General features: G+C 36.6%; 1 long non-coding RNA gene across 1 annotated transcript in view; it reads left to right on the plus strand.

Moving 5' to 3' along the window:
- LOC110255677 overlaps positions 1-18,225 on the plus strand; it is a 793,233-nt gene that overhangs the window by 333,460 nt on the left and 441,548 nt on the right. The window contains exon 8 of the long non-coding RNA XR_002336321.1: positions 11,339-11,576. This is a non-coding gene — a long non-coding RNA (uncharacterized LOC110255677). The remainder of the gene's footprint in view (positions 1-11,338; positions 11,577-18,225) is intronic.

Below are 18,225 nucleotides of genomic sequence, written 5' to 3' on the forward strand. Positions count from 1 at the left end.
GATAAAAAATAGAAAATAATCAATAAAAGCAAGAGCTATTTCTTTGAAAAGGTAAACAAAATTGACAGACCTCTGGCCAGACTCACCAAGAAGAGAGAAAAAACCCAAATAACCAAAATAAGAAATGAAAATGGAGAAATCACAATGGATACTGCAGAAATACAAAAAAAAAACACATAAGAGAATACTATGAACAATTGTTTGCCAACAAATTTGACAATCTAGAAGAAATTGACAACTTTCTAGAAACATTATTTGTTCTGGATATGATGTGATGAAAATGGTACTTTTCCTCTGTGGTCTTCCTTCTCCAAATCTCAGAAACCCATTCTAATAATGATAAAAGTACCATAAAAATCCAAATAGAGAGGCATTCTTAAAAATATCTAACCCAGTAATCCTCAAAACATTCATGATCATCAAGAGCAAGCAAAGCATGTGTACCTGACATAGCCAAGAAGAGCCTAAAAAGACATGACAAGCAGATGGAATGTGCTTCTTCATTTGGGATCTTAGAAGAGAGAAAAAGACATTACACATAAATAAGGCAATCTGAATAATAATATACAAGAGTTATGTATTGATACTGGTTGATTAATTGTTACAAACATACCCTTATAATATAAGATGATAATAATAGGGATACTGGAGGGGGATAAATGGGAAATCCTTTATTCTCTTGATCTTCCTAGTAATCTAAAATTGGTATAGAAAATAAAGTTTAATTGTTTAAAAAGTATAGCAAGAAATCCAAAACAAATTTCCCTTTGAATTCTCTCTGATGTCTTTCTCACACAGTATCTCTCTTAATGCAGTATCATATTGGTCTTGCAGGTATGAAACTGATGAGCTGATACTAGCTTCCTGAGCTTCATGTCCAGCCCTGCTTCTTCCCCTTCCCATTTTTAGTGCACTCTGCCTCACTTCTGCCTTCCAAAATTCAAATTCAAAATGGCACCTCCTCTTCTGCTGCATCTCTTCCCCTCCTTGGACTGTTCCCAAAGCCGCCCTCAGCTCCTCACTGCCCTCATCCCTTCCACTTGCTGTGGGGTGGAGGAACAGGAGAGGAGGAAGCAGAAAACCATCCACTTGAATGTATGTAAAGATGGTGTGATTTGAATTTTAGTTAACTGTGCCTAAGAACTTTATAATGCAAGAAGTATAAATATCTCCTCTAGAACTAGGCCTTTAATAAGCATTTTGTTTTGATTTCTTTTCATTTCTTTTTCATATTTGTGCTACTAGTTGGACAGCTTGTTAATTTTCTTCCTTTTTTGTATTTTCCCCATTTTTTGGATGTATAATTATTTTCATTTCTTTCTCACATATATGCTAGTTCTCCTACTTTCTAGCTGGATGACTTGTTAATTTTTCCTTTTTTTCCATCTTTTTCCTTCCAGTTTTTGTTTTTTCTTTGAGATATAACTGACATGTGGTACTGTGTAAGTTTAAGGAACTTGTTGGAGTTCCCACTGTGGCTCCACTGGTTAATGATTCGGTGTTGTCTCTGTGAGGATGTGGGTTTGATCTCTCGCCTCACTCAGTGTGTTAAGGATCAATGTTGCTGCAAGCTGTGGAGTAGGTTGCAGATGTGGCTTGGATCCAGTTTTGCCATGGCTCTGACATAGGCCTCAACCCCAGCTCCAATTTGACCCCTAATCCAAGAACTTCCATATGCTGCAGGTGTTGCCATAGAAAGAAAGAGAAAGAAAGAAAGAAAGAAGGAGGGAAGGAAGGAAGGAAGGAAGGAAGAAAGGAAGGAAGGAAGGAAAGAAAGAAGAAAGAAAGAAAAGAAAGAAAGAAAGAGAGAGAGAGAGAGAAAGAAAGAGAGAGAAAGAAAGAAAGAAAGAAAGAAAGAAAGAAAGAAAGAAAAAGAAAGAAAGAAAGAAAGATAGAAAAAGAAAGAAAGAAAGGAAGGAAGAAGGGGAGGAAGAAGGGGAGGAATGGAGAAAGGAAGGAAAGAAGGAAGGAAGGGAAAACAAACTTGTTAACTTCCTTAACTACCTTGTTTCTTTCTTCTAAATATGGAGAAATAAAAGGGTCCTTAGATCTAATTTGCTTAAGCATCAAATAGCAGAACAAATAAACCTTTGGTCATTGATAACTTTACTAAACATTTAATTTAACTGCAGCATTTTAGTGTGTACACTGTGTTACACCCTCATCTTTCCCTTTAGAGCTAAAGGGATTATTCTACCAGTGGTTGGGATTCTTTAAAGAAACAGCCCATCTCAGTCTCTTCAGGCTGCTATAACAAAATTACTATAAGGCAAGGTGGACTATAAACAAGCAACATTTCTGAAGGCTTGGATAGCCAAGGTCATGGCACCAGCAGATTGAATGTTGTGGCTGGTGAGAGCCCACTTCCTGGCTCATAGATGATGCTGTGTCCTCACAGGGTGAAGGGACAATCTAGCTCTCTGACGTCTTCCTTAATGGCACTTATCCCAGTCATGAGGACCTCACCCTAATGACCTAAGCATTAGCCCAAAGGCCCCACCTCCCAATAATACTGCCTTAGGGGTTAGGATTTCAGCATATGACATTTGAGAGGACACAAACGTTCAGACCACAGTGTGACCTCATCTGCTAATACTTTGGGAATTGTCTTCAGTAAAAGTGAGCCATCTTTTCTGGAGTCATGACTCTTCCCAGAGGTAGACTATAATCTGTGACTAGTTATTGTGAGAATATGTAAACCTGGTTCCATGTTCTAGTGTAGGAGAGCTCTGAAGGACTGTTCTAGCTTCAAGGATCCTTGTGGGAATGTCCGGCCACTTTCTCCAGTCCACTTTCTCTCTCTGCCCAATCTTGTCTTCCCATTTCCCTTCAAGAGCACATTTCAGTAACCTCTATGTACCCAAATGTCTACCTCAGAGTCTGTCTATAGGGACACTCAACTTGTTGTGAATAGAGCTAGGTATAATCCCAGAAGGAAGATGGGGTGGGATTTTATTTTATTTTATTTTATTTATTTTTTATTTTTTTGTCTTTTGTTGTTGTTGTTGTTGTTGTTGTTGCTATTTCTTGGGCCGCTCCCGCGGCATATGGAGGTTCCCAGGCTAGGGGTTGAATCGGAGCTGTAGCCACCGGCCTACGCCAGAGCCACAGCAACGCGGGATCCGAGCCGCGTCTGCAACCTACACCACAGCTCACGGCAACGCCGGATCGTTAACCCACTGAGCAAGGGCAGGGACCGAACCCGCAACCTCATGTTTCCTAGTCGGATTCGTTAACCACTGCGCCACGACGGGAACTCCGGGGTGGGATTTTAGAGCTGTGTCACCAGCTGCTTGCAAAGAAAATCCAATCATTGGTGGGTAGTTAGTCTGCACATGAATAGACAATAGCCTAAGGTTGCAAGGTGAGAGCTTAAGCTTTTACTGGTGGTGAAATGAATGTTACACTAGGAAATAAGTCTAGTAATTGCTCCATGTACCAGCTTTTGAAACTCTATGCATGAGATAAGGCTACCCGGCTTTATGCACCTGAATGCATTTAATCTCCAAAACTCCTGGAATCCCTGAGAATTCAGAAGAGGCCCATCCTCTTTGGTAAGGGTAGGCTCTCCCTAGCTTGAAAGTGATGCAGGAGTTTGTTGCAAACAAGGCAACATGAACCTTTCAAGGTCTGTTTCCTTCTCCTCTCCTGGCTAATGGGCCAATAACTTAGTGACTTCTCCTTGCAATTTTATCTCATAAAGTTTCTGAGAGCATGTGGACTTCAAGATAAATGAGACTCTGGCTAAGGACCATGTGCTGAGCCAGGCAACATTACCTTATTGTAGGTATTTTTTATCAGTCTAGTTGTAATATAACTGCAGCAGAGAATAGGAGCTGGTCATGTCTTCTTGAGGAAGCCTTGATCTGATGGTTCTTCTGACTTGAGGTAGTTTATGTTCACTGTTTTTTCTCCCATGACCATTATTGTCCCAAGTACAGAGGGGCTTGGATGCAAGAAACTATACTGCAAGAGTCATGTGATCATTGCTGAGAGTTTATCATCAATGCTGTGTTGAGTAAACCTGATGCTTCCTAGAACTTTTTTTCTTTTTATGGCCACACCCATGGCATACGGAAGTTCCCTGGCCTGGGACTGAATCTGAACCATAGCTGCAGACACTGTGACTACTTTAACCCATTGCACCTGGCTGGGGATTGAACCCATACCTCCACACTGACTGTGGCTGTGGCCGTTGGACTCTTAACCCACTATACCATGGAAGGAACTCCTCTTGGAACTTTTTATTTATGAGTTTTATTATATTTCAACACCCAAGCTGATGTTTGGTCAAAGTGAACATTGTAGTGCTTCAATCCTGAAATGATAGAGAAAATATTCTTAAGCATATTACATTACTTGACTGTTTTGATAATTTGCTTAAAGTTAAGAATTCTTTCCATCAAAAATTTCAGATACACACCGTGCACATGAAATGTATGCCATTTCAAAGTATATATGGACATCAAGTAAAAATTCTTAATTTGATTTAAAGTGGCTTAGCCTTTAACATACATACCTTGAATTCATATTTGATCTTTTGAAAGCTTATAGAGCATTAGAGAGGTACTGGAATGGACATATTGAGGATCAGGTTGATATTCCTTTGTTTGGAGGAAGTGTTTCAGCTGTGGATGTTGTTGCTAGGATATTAAAGAGGCAATAATGTCATACTACTATCAAAAAGATGATTTATTAATTGAACAATAAGAGAGTATGATTAGTGTTATTTTTTCAAAAAGGTTAGTCTTCTTAAGGTCTGTTTTCCATACCATCCTTTAACATTTGAACAAAGGTTAATAAAGAAGGAATGAAAATGAAATATGATGAGAATGTTTAGCTGTCTGTTAAAAAGTATTCTCATACTCAGTTACCAGTTTTTTCACTTTATGATTTTAAGACCACGAAGCTTTATAGTTCATTAATTTATACCTTAAAATATACACATTGCAGTGAATTTTTCATTGTAAAGACATTTTATAAAAGATCTTGACCTGTGTCATCATATGATATCTTGTCTTAATAATTCAAAGAACATTGACTTCCTGGGGTGAAATGAGCCAATTAAGGTCATTTTGAATAACTATTAAAAATAATAATTAAAAAATACATAGATTTCTCTAGGTTGCTATCAATTTTAAATAAGAACCGTATATAATATTCTGCATCTTAGTTTTTCTATTTGATGATACAGTTAATCTCACCAAAATTATAGCTTTCTATCATGTGTTCCAATTGAATTGACATTTCAGTCTTCTGTGATCTTTCTAACTTGGGTTTGCTAAAGATAAGAAGTCACTCTGAAGAATTTCATCTTCTAGTCGATTGGGAAACCTGAATAAAATTTACTCATAGCTTTCACTATCTCTTCTTTTCTTTTATATAAGTAGGGAAGCATAAACAGCACTAGAACAAATGGTCATCTTTAGTTTAATGGGCATAATAATACCAAAAAATATTCCAGCTTGAATAGATCTCAGAAGCTGATACTGAACTTGGAATTTAAAATAGCCTTAAAAATGGAAGAAAATACTTCCTAAAGTAAGAGTCCATTGATAAGCCTGATCCGGTTATCAAACTCTGCTTCTAGAGAGACATGGGAATTTTTACCAGGGCAATTGAAAACATGAGACCCTGCCTAAATCCTGGGCACCTTAAAATCTGAACTGTTAAATCTGAAAGACCTGGGTGTCTGTTTTATTCCTCCCAGTGACAATATATATTAATACAGAGGCAGAATGATAAATATGAAAATATCTAAACCTAGGCAGAAGTTTTCCTGGTTCTACTTTCCTGGAGCTGATAGGAGAGCAGGACTCAATCACATGATCTAGCCCAGAAGGAAAGTTTAGCCTAGTTTTTGGATGTGAATATTGAAAATTTCAGAATCCAGGTAACACCCTATTGTTTTTCTTTGTACTAGTTTCTGCAATGTTTGAACAAAGCAAGTTAAGTATTTTTCTACAATTAGAAGGCTTGTGTGATTCATTTCTGAAGCTACAGGAGAGAACAATTCAGCAGAAAGGCCCTGTCTGCAAAATAGTCCCTGATGAGCAAACAACAGAGGCATGATTTGCCTTTATATGCATGCTACATGTTACTACATGATCTAGGTCACCTCTTAACATCGATACTGATTTGCCTTTTGTTTAACTTGCAATGAACTCATCCATGTCTATGTCTTGAGAAGCAAGTAGGGTTGGAAGGATTTATTTGAGAATGGAGAAAATAGTGTCCTTAATTTTGGATACAGAGAAGTTCTGTTATGTTACTCCCTAATGAAAAGTAAAACAAAATGAACACAGTGGTAGGGAAAGATGGAGCTATTTCAACCACTGCACTATAGTACACAGCAGAGCCAGGGGACTGCAAAGTTTGCAGGGAGTCATTGACAAAACTAGACAAGCAGCCTAGTAGCAGAAAAGATGCTTGACAGAGGGGCCTGGGGGAGATGGTTTTGCTTAAGGAAGTAACATTACCAAAAATAAACTGTGAGACTTAAGTGGATAAGCTGAATTGAAGGGACACAGGAATGGTACTTAGCAAAAGTATTTGTGTCTTTCAAGAACTACAGGATCCAGTGAAGGTAACAAAGGTTTCCAGAAACAGAGCTGGAGGTATCTAGGGAGTGTGGTGGTATGTGACAGTCTGAAAAGCAGAGGTCACCTGAAACAGAAAATTAGAGTGGGGAGAACACACAACAGCAACACTGATTCTGTAGAATACTTGACTAGATATCATGAGACTATGAAAAAGTTCCTGGGGCATAGTTTCCACAATATATTGATTCTGATTGCTCCTCCAAAGTCAATTCCCTTTCTCAGTTGAATCCTTCTAAAGTAAAATGGATACAGTGACCCTGTTATTGTTATTCTTTTACTAAGAAGGACTCTCTTTAGATTATGTGCCTATGCTATGATATGAATGCTTGTGTTTCCCACCCCCAAAATCATAAGTTGAAATCCTAACCCCTAAAGATGGTGGTTATTAGGAAGTAAAACTTTGGGGCTGCATAAGGTGGCATCCTCATTAATGGGATATGCGCCTTTAAAAAGAATTCTGAGAGATCTCTAGCCCCTTCCCTCTTGTAAGGCTATAGCAAGAAGGCACTGCCTGTGAACCAGAAGGTGAACCCTTGTTAGATACTGAATCTGTTGGTGCCCTGATTTTGGACTTCCAGAATCCAGAGCTATGAGAAATGATTTTCTCTTGTTTGTATACTACCTAATCTGTGGTATTTTGTTACAGCAGCCCAAATGGACTGAAACAACATACCATACAAGAGTTGTATTAGGATGTTTCAGAAAAGTTAAAAAAAAAAAAAGTGAACTGGATGGAATAGTTCTGCTAAAGGATTTTGTGGCAACAAACCCCCTTGTAACTCACTAAAAAATGGTTCATTTCCTATTCTCTAAACTAAGTACTTAGAGTTTTCTCCTTATTGACCAGGGGTCATTGCTTATAATTCACAGAAGCATAATGGCTAAATAAGACAAGCTAGCCTAAGTGCCAGCCTTTAATTTTAAGCATGTGAGAATGTTCCTAGGGGTGCTTTAACTAAGTTTTAACTTTTATTGGACATCTACATCATTAGGAAGCCCAGAGATTCGTACATTTCAAGAGGAAAAAAAAATCAAGGATCATAAAATGTATTAATAGCCCTATTTCATACTTGAGAAAACAAATATTCAATGACATTAAGTGACAAATACTGAAAAATATATATGATAATTTAGTAATCAAAAACAGTGTATGTGAATACATGCAATATGTGTGTGTGTGTGTGTGTGTGTGTGTGTGTATCATAATTGCCTCAAATTTCCACTTAGCTCTGATAGTGAAAATCTGGCTTAGCTCAGTTTGTACAGGACTCTTATCTTTTCATTAACTCTCCATTTCATTTGGTCTTAGCTAAGCCGTATTAGCTGTCAAGGATCAAAAAAGGAGCTTTGTGTGAATTATTCATTAGGATGAGTGGGGAAGCATTCCACTCCAGAAACACTGCTTCTGCTACCTAATACAGGATTTCATGTCAGCTGTCCACCTGCACAGGCATTTGTTGAATCTGGCTAGAGCCATTTTTATTAAAAAGCTTTCTAAAAACCAAAACTAGCCCACTTCTTTATGTTTTAAATTTTCTTTTATAATTACCCTATTGAGAAAATTGTCCTGCAGTTGTATTACTTTGCAGAACATTCTCTAAAATGATGACATGGCCATAGTTTGATTTAATCTTTAAGTAGAAGACTGGGTAAGATGTGGTTCCTAGGAGTGTGTCTTGTAAGAATGGTAGTGTGTAATAGGACCACATTTCCTAATTTGATGTGTCAGCTATTATGATTTTGTAATTTTATTCCATTTCTTTTCTTTTTATTTTCTCTTTGAAATACGTGTGTACATATTTGATTTTACATTTAATTTAATTTTAAAATTAGATGTCAGGAGGCCCTTTCCAAGGTCAATAAGCAGTGTTTTTAATCAAGGTTACAAGTCCTTTACTTCAACCACCCCGAAAGAGGGTCACCATGTCAGTTCTTAAAAACAGCTTATTAAAAAAAAAAAGTCTCATTTTACAACATGCTCTGAACATTTTGAATTTTTATCCTGTCTTTCTTAAAATGCTATCTTCTTTATCCTAGTGTAGTTATTCAACCTTAGTAATATTAGAATTTTGGGCCTGCTAAGGGACTATCCCTGTAAGGGTAGATGTAGACTAGTAAGTGTTCTATCTGGCCTCTACTTTTTAAAATTAATCGATTAATTAAGTAATTAATTAATCTTTTATAGCTGCTCCTGTGGCATATCAAAGTTCCCAGGCTAGGGGTCGAATAGGAGCTACAGTTGCTGGCCTGCACCACAGCCACAACCACACAGGATCCAAGCCACATCTGCTACCTCATTGCAGCTTGAGGCAACACAGGATCCTGAAGCCAATGAGCAAGGCCAGGGATCGAACTCATATCCTCACAGACACTAGGTTGGGTTCCTAATCTGCCGAGCCACAACGGGAACTCCCTGGTTTCTACCCTTTAGATGTCCATAGCACTTGCTTCCCTCACCCCAATTATGATGACCAAATTTGTCTCTAGACATTGTAAAGTGTCTTCTGACTGGGTGACCTCCTCTCCCTCAGCTGAGAACCCTTGCCTTTGTGATTTGGATTATAAAGCACTTATCTGTTTATCTCACTCAATAGATAGGTGATTTCTGTACCTGTGATTCTTCAATTTTCATTTTCAATCTCAAAGTTAAATTTTATGATGAATATCATTTGTTGCATATTAGGAGTGCTATTGTTTTTTGTATTATTTTCTGTAAGGGTTTATATCATTAAATTATATTCATTTCAAAACATTCAAGATGTTATTGGATTCTAATTTAGAAAAGTCTTGGGAAAGAAAATGGTGTGGAATAATGCATCATCTCAGGAAGTCACTGAAAGAAATATTTGTTCAATGTCAACTATATAGCAGGTACTATGCTAGGCCCTTATATGCAAAAAAAGAACAAATGTGGTTTATAATCTAATTAAGATTACTTATGACTAATTTTAAGTATAAACATAAGGAAACCACACTGTGAAATGTGACCACATATTACCTAAAACTAAGCTAAGTGGGCCAAGAAAGTGTTCCCAGAGAATTTCCAAATAACCTGAGGTTTAACAGATGATAATCTACTAATCCAAATATGTGAGACTTTATCAGTTGGGAAAGTCAAGGCTGGGAGTTGATGATGATGAAGCGAACATACATGAGTTATTGAATTTATGCTGAGCAGTTTGCTGGGCATTTAACTGGCATTGCACCTAGTCTTTGGACTTTCTAATCTTTCCAATTAGATCTAATTCATCAAAAATGTTCTGAAACATGTTCTGAAATGATTTTTAGTATTGTCATTATAGAAATATAGTGTGCTAGAGGGAGGTAAATAACATGTGGATTCAGTTGTTCAGTTAGCTGTGAATTCCAGCTCTGACAGCCTTGTAAATCAAAGTCTTATTACAGTATATTACATTGCTATGTTATATCACTTTATAAAAGAGCTAAAATATAATATCTGTACCAAAGAAGGGGATTGAAAGCAGGGGGTGAGCATCTATGAGATAAGGAGAGGATTCAGAACAGCCTTGAAAGGTAATCAGCAACTAGAGCCTAAAAAGCCAAGTGAGAGAGACTGGACATGAACCTAAATGCAATGGAAAGCTAAAAATGAGATTTAATGCAGTTAACATTATTTGGTTAACACAGTCAAGGGGGAGGGGGAGGGAGTGGGATGGATTGGGAGCTTGGGGTTAATAATGCAAACTATTGCTTTTGGATTGGATTAGCAATGAGATCCTGCTGTGTAGCACTGAGAACTGTCTAGTCACTTATGATGGAACATGATAGTGGGAGAAAAAAGAATGTATTTAGGTATGTGTAACTGGATCACCATGCTGTACAGTAAAAAAGAAATTGTATTGGGGAAATAACAAAAAAAAATAAAAATACATTAAAAAATTTGGTTAACTTTTTTTTATCATTTATTTATATGTATTTATTTTTCTACTGTACAGCATGGTGACCAATTACACATACATGTATACATTCTTTTTTCTCACATTACGTATTCCATCATAAGTGACTAGACATCGTTCCCAGTGCTACACAGCAGGATCCCATTGCTAATCCACTCCGAAGGTAACATTCTGCATCTATTTACCGCAAGCTCCCAATCCCTCCCACTCCCTCCCCTTCCCCCTTGGCAACCACAAGTCTATTTTCCAAGCCCATGATTTTCTTTTCTGTGGAAAGGTTCCTTTGTGCCATATATTAGATTCCAGATATAAGTGACTTACTTCACTCAGAATGAGAGTCTCTAGTTCCATCCATGTTGCTGCAAATGGCATTATTATTTTTTTAATGGATTAGTATTCCACTGTGTAAATATACGACATTTTCCTAATCCAATCATCTATCAGTAGACATTTGGGTTTGGTTAACATTTTTTAAGGTTCTTTTTGTCTAAAGAAAGGAGCACCGGTTGGAGGTGGGTGGGAAGTTGGGGCAAAGCAGAGATCCAGGTGAGAGACGAACGCAATGAAGGTGGGTTTGGAGTTAATTACATACACTTGAAATTTAGTTGGGCAATGTAATTGGAAGGTACTTCAGATTGGCTTCCTCAGGAAGCTGACTCTGAAATGGCCACGAACATTCTGAAACATGATTAGGGAATGTTCTTGAGTATAAACAACACCGGTGGGATAAGAGAAAGACGTCGGATTGAGCAGAGAACAAAGTGAGGCTGCGGTGCAGCATTGAGAAATGATTAATCTGTAACTGCGTTTCGCTTTTAGAGTTTTCTGGGCTGGGGTGAACGAGGCGGGCCTTTATATCTCCGCGTGGACGTAGGCTGCCCGGAGAAGAGCAAGCTTGAGAGGTCTCTTCTTCAGCTGGGAGCAATCCCTGAAACTCACTGCCAGCTGATAACCTTCCACGAGCATCAGTTTTGGACGCCAGATCCTTCAGTCCTAAAGAGCAAGCTGGATGGTGCGTTTTGATATCCAGAATAGAAGACTCTACAGAGGTTTGAAGGTGAGGATACAGAGTTGTTAAAAGATTGTACTTTGATTAACGATTCATCAGTATATTGACTGGCCTTTCCAACGTTGAGTTCATCGTCAAGAATAATCAGGTATGTGGGAGAAAAAAATGATTTACTTTTGGACAGATTTGAAATTTAGGTATGTATTCAGTGTCCAAGTGAAAAATGCTGGTAGTTATTCTGATACATGGTTCTGCGAGGTATGATAGGAGAGAGATGTGATAAAGGTCTGAGATTCATCATTATCCAGATGGAATTGCCCATATGGAATTAATACAGTTACCCAGGGAAAATGTTTAGAGGGAGAAAAGGGTATCCAAAAAAGTCCAACGTAGCACAAAATTTCGTTTGGTGTTATTTATTTTGAAAATTCTTAGACATTGTAAGTTCTATATTTTAGTCACATGTTTTATTCCTAGTCAATTTAAGGAGAAAAGGAAATACTATTTCTCAAAAATATCCTTTCCTTCTGTAAGAAAGACATGATACTTGATAAATAAAAATACAAAGTAGAACCATGAAACATCTGTGCAGGGTAGTTTTTGTCTTTACTGAAGGAACTTTGTAGCCTATGGCTGTTTATTTTCAGACTGGATTTCTGTGTTTTGGTCTTGATTTCTGTTGATCATCTGAAAACCTTTAAATCATAGGTGAGTTTTCTGTTTAAAATTTTTCTAAACCCTTGGTCCATTTTATCTTTTATTTTTACTTATCTCTTCATTTTGCAATAGCACTATGTCAGAACAAAATATGCCAATTTCTAAATCATTTTGAGGAAAGGGACAACTGCAAAAATTGCACTATGTTTTTTGCCATTTCCTCTTCAGTGTCTTTGCTCATATATATATATATATATATATATATATTTATGCTTGTTTTTCTCTTTATATGTCTCCATAGACCTTTTAAATGGAAGCTTCTGAGTTGGGTGTCATAATTACTTCTGATTAATATAGCATCCCATTAAGCTTATTAAGTCTGTTCATATTCTTCTCACTGAAATGAATCAGTTGTCAAACAAATAATGATAAGGTTAAGAGGTCTTTTTATTGTGAAAATTTGAATGTCATTATTCTAATATGCAGACATCAGCTGTTAGGTGCCAGAAGGATAATTCAAATGAAGTCCATGATTTTAACTTTGTAAAATTTACTCCTACCCTTGGGCTATATAGTTCATATTTTAAAATAGAACTTCTGTGGAAATCTCTCAATATATTGTAAAAATATTTAGTATAGTCATTTATAGTCAGAGTTATACTGGTTTTGTACAGTGACTGTATTTCAATCCTAGCAACTTTAAAATCAGGGTGGTAATTGTTTTAGGGAGATATTGATATTGAAACTAAAATGGTTTCATATTTTAAGGATCCGAATACCAGTTCCAAAACACAGGGACCCTTGGTAATTTGGGAAAGAAAGAAAGAATAGAAATACTATCTAAAGGTAAATGTTATGAGCCAGGGCAGTTCTCATAAGAGTAAGTTAATTCACAAGACTGTGGGTTAGAATATCAGGCACATTTTCTTAGTCACGTTGCTTATGTTGGAGCCACGATTCCTCAGTCAAGGAGGAGAGGAAGGCTAAAGCAGATATAAAAGCATTCAGTCAAATGGCGTGGCACTTTTGCAAGGGAATCTACCTGCAGGGAAACCCGGAGAAGCCTCTACAAGTAGAAACACAGGGATCAGGAAAAAGCATGACTGAATTAATGTCAGTAGTTTTAGATTTTGAAGAAGAAAGTTCTGGAGTTACACAAAAGCTTCTCAACACTGACAATAATGAGAATGTTAGCCAAGAAGAAGTCTGGCTTCAAATTAGAGAATTTTTTAAAATGTATAATGGTAATCCATACATTTGAGTATATGCCATACAGGCATAAACATACATATGTGTGTGTATACAGTAAAATTTAAGTAAGTAATCAAACCCCACTTCTACCACAGAATAGAATATAATGAAGACCTTTGAAAAGATCTGTGTGTTCACTGTGAATTTTGTTTATAATTCCCTTCCTTTTTTCTATAAATATTGTTTACACATATAAGAATTTAACACATGCTAGTTTTGCTGTTTGGAGTTTATAAAAATATTATCATACACTGTAATTTTCTGAAAATTAGTCTATATTTACCATGCATATAAGGCATAAAAAATACTGTGTTGGAGAGTTCCCTTTTCTCCACATACTGTCTAGCATTTGTTATTTCTCGACTTATTAATGATGGCCATTCTGACTGGTGTGAGGTGGTATCTCATGGTAGTTTTGATTTGCATTGCTCTAATAATCAGGGATGTTGAGTATTTTATCATGTGCTTGTTGGCCATCTATATATATTCCCTGGAGAAATGTCTATTCAGGTCTTTTGCCCATTTTTCAGTTGGGTTGTTGGCTTTTTTTGCTGTTGAGTTGTGTAAGTTGCTTATATATTTTAGAGATTAGGCACTTGTCAGTTGCATCATTTGAAACTATTTTCTCCCATTCTGTAAGTTGTCTTTTTGTTTTCCTTTATTCTGTAAGTTATTTTCTTTTTGGTTTCCTTTGTGGTACAAAAGCTTGTCAGTTTGATGAGGTCCCATTGGTTTATTTTTGCTTTTATTTCTGTTGCTTTGGGACACTGACCTGAGAAAACATTTGTAAGGTTGAGGTAGAGAATGTTTTGCCTCTGTTCTCTTCCAGGAGTTTGATCGTGTCTTGTCTTATATTTAAGTTTTAAACCATTTTGAGTTTATTTTTCGTGCATGGTGTGAGGGTGTGTTTGAGTTTCATTGATTTGCATGCAACTGTCCAGGTTGCCCAGCAACGCTTGCTGAAGAGACTGTCTTTTTCCCATTTTATATTCTTGCCTCCTTTGTCAAAGATTAATTGACCTATAGGTGTCAGGGTTTATTTCTGGGTTCTCTCTTCTGTTCCATTGGTCTTTCTGTCTGTTTTGGTACCAGTACGACACTGTCTTGATGACTGTGGCTTTGTAATATTGCCTGAAGTCTGGGAGAGTTATGCCTCCTGCTTGGTTTTTGTTCCTCAGAATTGCTTTGGCAATTCTGGGTCTTTTGTGGATCCATGTAAATTTTTGGATGGTTTGTCCTAGTTCTGTGAAAAATGTCATGGGTAATTTCATAGGGATTGCATTGAATCTGTAGATTGCTTTGGGTAGTATGGCCATTTTTACAATATTGATTTTTCCAATCCAGGAACATGGAATATCTTTCCATTTCTTTACATCTTCTGTAATTTCCTTGATTCATGTTTTATAGCTCTCAGCATATAAGTCTTTCACCTCCTTGGACAGGTTTATTCCCAAGTATTTGATTTTTTGGGGGTGCAATGTTAAAAGGTGTTGTATTTTTATATTCCTTTTCCAATATTTCATTGTTAGTATAGAGGAATGTGACTGATTTCTGAATGTTAATTTTATATCCTGCTACTTTGCTGAATTTGTTGATCAGTTCGAGTAGTTTTTGGGTTGAACCCTTAGGGTTTTACCTCTTGTCTTCCTATTTGGATACCTTTTATTTCTTTTGTTTGTCTGATTGCTGTGGCTAGGACTTCCAGTACTATGTTGAATAACAGTGGTGAGAGTGGACATCCTTGTCTTGTTTCAGATTTAGAGGGAAGATTTTCAATTTTTCTCCATTGAATATTATATTTTCTGTGGGTTTTTCATAAATGGCTTTGATTATGTTAAGGTATGTTCCTTCTATACCCACTTTGGTAGGAGTTTTTTGTCATGAATGGATGTTGGACTTTGTCAAATGCTTTTTCTGCATCTATCGAGATGACCATGTGGTTTTTGACTTTTCTATTGTTAATGTGGTGTATGACATTGATTGATTTGTGTATGTTGAACCATCCTTGTGCACCTGGGATGAATCCCATCTGGTCGTGATGTATGATCTTTTTGATATGTTGTTGGATTCGGTTGGCTAAAATTTTTTTGAGAATTTTTGCCTCCTGCACTGTTACTGGGAATGTAAGCTGGCACAATCACTATGGAGAAGAGTATGGAGGAACCTTATAACTCTATACATAGAACTACCATATGACCTAGGAATCCCACTCTTGGGCATATATCTGGACAAAAACTTTCCTTAAAAAAGACACATGCATCCTCATGTTCATTGCAGCACTGTTCACAATAGCAAAGACATGGAAACAACCCAAACGTGCATCGAAAGATGATTGGAGTAGGAAGAAGTGGAATACTACTCAGCCATAAAAAATGCAATAATGCCATTTGCAGCAACATGGATGGAACTAGAGACTCTCATACTGGGTGAAGGAAGTCAGAAAGAGAAAGACAAATACTATATAATATCACTTATATTTGGAATCTAATATATGGCACAAATTGAACCTTTCCACAGAAAAGAAACTCGTAGACTTGGAGAATAGACTTGTGGTTGCCAAGGGTTGGAGAGTGGGATAGACTGGGAGCTTGAGTTTAATAGATGCAGACTATTGACTTTGGAATGGATTAGCAATGAGATCCTGCTGTGTAGCACTGGGAACTATGTCTAATCACTTATGATCGAGCATGATAATGTGAGGAAAAATAATGTATGCATGTATGTATAACTGGGTCATCATGCTTTAAGAAAATTTATAGAACACTGTAAACCAGGTATAATAGAAAAAAATAAAAATCATGGAAAAAATGCTGTTGTTAATTTGGTTGTTTTAAACTTTACAAAAATGGTATTCTTGTATCTTGTTTCCTGTTACTCACAACCATCCATATTTTAGCTATTGTTCACTAATTTTCACTATAACAGTGTCCCATGGACTAGAATAACTGCAATTAAAAATTGTTTCTACTGCAAAAGGCATTTTAGGTTTTATTTTTTCTTTATTTTTCAGGAGCATTGCTGTTAAGCTTTACAAGATAATTATATTCTTTTTCCATTATGATGTGATATGATTGACCAATTTGCATCTGCACCAGCAACATATGACTTTCTTTTGTTCGCATACATTTCAAAATTTGATGCTGTCATGCTTCATTAATTCCTCTAGTCAAGTGGGAGATCATCTGCAACTTGTTTTGGTGGTCTTAATTTATATTAAGTTTATATAGTTACTGATGAAGTCAAATCTCTCGTCACCATTCTAGCTTTTGTTTTGTTTTGTTTTTCTTTTTCATTTGCAAAGTGTAGGTTCTTTGTCCACATTTATACAAGGTTGTTTTCTTTAATTATAGCACTGAAAAAAAAATTCAGGATTCTAGTTCTAATATTTTTCAATTATATGGATTCCAAATATGTTCTGATATTTTGTGGCTTTTCATTCGGCAAAGTCCTCCAATCAGAGACCACCAGGATCACAACAGTGGTTAAATATGTTTGCTATTCATTGCTCACTCTCTTGTAGCATTCACAGTATGGCAGCCACAGATGTGCCAGAAGGAGTGAGATAAAGTCATATTTTAGGATTTGTGCTTTCGTTAGCTAAATTTAGAGAGCTTTTGAGGAAGTGAGTGTTGGTCTAGATTGGATTCTGTTGGAAGTACAGTTAATTCTATGGTTGGGTAACTTGACAAATCTTATCTAGAAGGAGGGAAGGTAAATATGAAGTTAAAGTTGCAATTGGTCAGAAACAAGTCATTCATATTATCCAGTGTAGGGGAATGTTTGGTTATGTTTGTAATCTGGCAGTGTTTGTATTTTGACTGTGTTTTGATGTATTTATGGAGTATGCCAAATAAGGTTCCCAAATACATACATTTTCTGATGCCTGCACCCTGTGCATTTTACTTGATGTGACAAAAGAAACTTTTCAGATGTAGCTGAATTAAAGATTCTGAGGTGGGCGATTATACTGGCTGAGTAGGTCCTGAATGTAATCACGTGTCCTTATTAGAGGGAGGCAGAGGAACATTTGACTGTAGAAGAGAAGTCAAGGTGAACCAGAGATCTGTGTAGTTGGCAGCCACTGTATTCTGGAAGAAGAGGGAAACAGTTTTATTCCTGGAACCACCAGTATGCACTAGTTCTGCCCACACCTTGATTTGAATTCTTTGTCTCACTTTGGACAATTATACATCTCACATCTTTAACTTCTGTTTAGTAGTAGTGCAGGTGTCTTAAACACAGAAGTCAGCGCTAGGTTCATTCTCCTGATTCTAAATGCAATTGCACAAATGAAAAATTGGATCATTGTTTTTGTTCTTTATGTCTTGATCAATTATTCCTAGTAATATTCTCTGCAAACACTGTAGATGCATTTGAGTTTTTTTTAATCACAATATCTGTGAAACGTGTTAGCTATTCACTTTTAGATCTAAGACTTCAGTTGATTTCAATAGATAATGTTATCTTGACCTATATATGCTATTATCATGGTTTGAAACTTTAATATCCACTGAAATCTTAAATGGGCAATATAATGAATATCTATGGAAATCTACTTGGCATAGAATATTTGTGCATGATTCCAGCCTCCCCTACAGTCACAGATAACAGAGTTTATTTCAAATCATGCAGAGGATAAATTTAAAGTGTATATTCCATAAAGGGTAATATTTATACAATGACTCAACATTTACTAATAATTAGTAATGAAATTAGTTTCAAATATAGAAAAAAAATCACTCCAGAGAATAGCTACATAGTTTTTACTTCGTCTGTATTCATTGCTGTC

Source organism: Sus scrofa, chromosome 10 (assembly GCF_000003025.6).
Source record: "Sus scrofa isolate TJ Tabasco breed Duroc chromosome 10, Sscrofa11.1, whole genome shotgun sequence".
Lineage (NCBI taxonomy): Eukaryota > Metazoa > Chordata > Mammalia > Artiodactyla > Suidae > Sus > Sus scrofa.